This window comes from Tenrec ecaudatus, chromosome 14 (genome assembly GCF_050624435.1).
Source record: "Tenrec ecaudatus isolate mTenEca1 chromosome 14, mTenEca1.hap1, whole genome shotgun sequence".
Taxonomy (NCBI): Eukaryota; Metazoa; Chordata; class Mammalia; order Afrosoricida; family Tenrecidae; genus Tenrec; species Tenrec ecaudatus.
Genome location: NC_134543.1, coordinates 35,956,024 through 35,959,787, shown reverse-complemented (window position 1 = coordinate 35,959,787; position 3,764 = coordinate 35,956,024).

The window sequence follows — 3,764 nt, the reverse complement described above, 5'->3', positions numbered from 1 at the left end:
CCACACTGACTGTTCAACCCCAAAATCAAGACTGAAGAAATAGGCCAAGCTAACCCCTGAAAAGCGAGGAGGGGTGGGCAGAAAGGGGGTCCCTCTTGGAGAGATGTCAGGCCTTGACTTGCAGAAAGGCCATCAAGCCATGGCTGGGACCTGGGGCCTGATGTCAAAGATAGGTTTTGACCTTCCTTGTTTGCCTTGCCCTCTGCAAACACTTGGTAACAACACTTCTTTCCTGACGGGTGCCTTCTGCAGCAGACACACATTGTGTGATGTTCCATGTCCCTGAAGTGGTCCAGAGTGACCGGACACGCCGTGCCAGGGAGAGGGCAGAATGAGCCTGCCCCTGGTCACTGCTGGGTTCACACACCCAGGTCCCTCTTCCCTGCCCTCTTTGCCCTGTCCCTGTGGAACAGGGAGTTTTCACAGGAATGTCCCTCCTTGGACAGAACACAGGACAGGCAGGACCAGTGTGGAAGCCCAGAGCGAGGAGAGGGTCCAGCGTGAGGACTCTCCAGAGGTCCTTGACTTTAGGGTAGGAAGGTCTGGGATGACACGGAGCTGGGAGGGCCTGGTCTTGCCACACACGGTGCATAGCACAGCCCAGGGGGAGGCAGGCGAGAGTGGGACCTGAACAAATCTGGGGAAAACAGAACACTTCCAACAACTGTTTCCTCAGCACCCTGTCTAGGCTGTCTAGGTTTGGGGCCTGGCCTGAGCCAGGAAGTGGGACCAGAGCTTTTGGCAACTTCCTGTAGCTTTCTGATCTTCTTGTTTTCACCTCCCATTCCCACCTTTACCCCCGGCTTAGCCTCTCTCTGTGTCGAAGGCTCAACTATCAGAGCCGTTTTGAGAGTAGCACAGGGCTGGGCAGTGTTTCGATCTGCTACATTGGGTCGCTGTGACTTGGAATCAATTCAACGGCACCTACCAACGACAACACGCTTCTCCCTGTGGAGGTTACCAAGACAACCCACTTCAACGTAGAACCCTTCTCTCAGTGAGAGAGAGAGAGAGAGAGAGAGAGAGAGAGAGAGAGAGAGAATATGTTTTGCATATTAAAATGACAATTGAACGCACTGGGATAAATGCCCTAAGAGGAGAAGTCCTAAGGACATCCAGAGGCCTCAGCCTCAAAGACTCCTCAGAGGAGAGTCCCCCCCAACCCCGCGCCCACACCCACTATAAAATCACAAAGTACTTCATAATATGTATTAGCTTTCCAGTTTGCAAACAATAGCACACACATCATTTCTTTTCAACCTGACACCACCCTGAGCCAAAACTCAAAAAATTCACCACCATTGAGTCAATTCTGTTTCAAAGCCTCACGGTTCTGTGCAAATGTAAAATATTCTAACAATCCTCCCAGAAGGAGGCTCAAGAATTAGTAGAGTTGAGAGTGAGGGACACCAAACAAGCAACAAATGTGCCTGGTTGCCTGGCAGGAGATGATGCAAGCGAAGACTGGCCAGCAAGGCTGAGGGCTGAGCATGTCAGTCACATTGTGCTTACTGTGCAGAACAGAGACCAGTGGGTTGGTTGGTTGGTTACTTGCTTGGTTAGCTATTGGTTTGTTGGTTACTTGGTTGGTTGGTCAGTTGGCTACTTGGTAGTCGGTTGGGTGTCTGGGTGATTGGTTAGATGCTGATTGGTTGTTTTCAAGAGAGTCCCTTCAGACTCTCACCCCAAATGCAGATCATTGAATTAAAAAGGAAAAATCGAATGTACAGACTCTAAGGGGAAGATGGGGCTGCCAGAGGCAGACAAAAGAAATGAACATCGATTTGATCGCATTATTTACTAGAATAAATCTATAAAGCACGATCCCAAGAACTACAGCACGCACAGATTCCAGTGCACATCTATTTTATAATTCATGCAAAAACCTTGGCCTTGAGTCATCAGTTTCTGTCCTGTGTTACTTGTGATCCATCTTTATAAGTCTGGCCAAAGTTTTGAGATTTTATCTCTAATCCAAACACAATAGAGAGTTCTGTTGCGTGTCCGTTGGGCACCTAATGCCTCTCAAACCCATATGGGACTAAGACTTGCTCACCCACATCAGCCCCAGCTCTGCCTCCAGGATCTTCTCCAGCTGCCTCTCAGGCATTTATAGCTTGCAACATAGGCTGTGTTGGGAATCGTCCTGTGTTCTTCCTTGTTAGAAATGGAAGCTTTCTCCTCAAGAAGCCCATAAAACCTTAGGCTCTAAGATGTGGTGATGGGTCACTTGCTTGCAGCTGTTTTTGCTATAGACCCGCAACTGCTTGCCTCAATCTGACCACTCGGTTGAACCTTTTCTTCTTGCTCTGCCTCGGAGCCCTGATTCCAGTCACCCATCCAGATCCCTCCTGGGGTGCCCCCACTGCCCACCTACATAGGCTCACGTGGACTCTAGGGAAGTTCTCCATGAGCCGGGCTGCTCCCTCTTCTTGGACTGGCCACTCACCCATGATTCACCACTTATCCTGACCTCCCAGTGGACCTTGACTGTGTGACTGACTTCTCAACAGGTGACTCCAATCTTGATACCTCTTTGTCCCAGCAGACCTTGACTTCCTGTCTCTAAGTTGCTTACATGGCCTGAACAGCAGCATCATCAGCGTACTAATAGCGAATGTTCCATGCTGCTCTTCCTATAGATGGTGCGCCTATTAGCTCATCTAATCCTCACATTAATCCCATGAAGAAGCCTGTGGAGAATGAGTACTAGCCTGTTTTACAGACAAGAAGATAAAAGCCAAGAAAGATCAAATGAGTACCCAACATGGTATAGACCTGTGTGAGAGAGCCAGCACTCAGAACCAAGGCCGAGGGGTGCCATTACCCCACACAGGGACAACTTCTATAGTTTCCTAGTCCTACGTGACGTTGCTTGTGGTCAACTCTCACAGCCAGGGTGATCTGGCACATGGATCATATCCTGCTCTGTTCAGAATCTTGCAGTGGCTCCCATATAACTCAGCAAGTCCCAGGCCTCCCAGTGGCCAACAAGGTTCATGTGATCTGATTCTGCTGCCTTTGCTCTCATCTCCAGCGGCCCTCTCACCCGACCCCACACCTTCCCTCCGGCCATACTAGGCTTCCTACATCTCCTTCAGGTAGCTGAGACATCTCTCTGCTTCAGTATTTTTGTGCTCGCCGTCCCCTCTGCCTGGAAGGCTCTTAGCCCTGGTATCTGCTTGGCCCTTTGCCTTCTGAGATCTCTGCTGACACTCTGTATGACATCACAACCCCCCCTTACCCGAAATTCCCTTATCCCCCCTTTACCCACTATATAACTTTTCTACAGTATTAGGACAACATTAACAAATTACCATAAACTAGTAGCTTTCACTAATGGAAACTTAAATCCAAAGCAAAGTATTGACCTGAAGATCCTTGCTCCAAAGACTCTGGGGAAGAGTGCCTTTTTTCCTTCCAGTTGGGTGTAGCCTCAGGCATTCCTTGACCAGTAGATGCATCTTCTACGGGCTCTCGTTCCTCGCTCTCCATGTCTCTTCTCTTTCATAAACCTCTACTAGTAGTAGATTCTTCTGCCTGAGGAATCCTGGATATTGTACTTGAAACATGAGGATTCTCTTCAGTTCTTTCATCTTGAGAAATTCTGAGCACGTCCTTCTCTTTTGGTCTTTCCAGGTCTAAGTCTCGGCATATTTCATTTGAATACTTTACATTGTCTTCTTGAGTTGTCCTTTGACATTTTTATTCAACTCTTTTACTTCATCTTTTTCTTTTTTTTCTTCCCCACTTGCTTTAGCTAC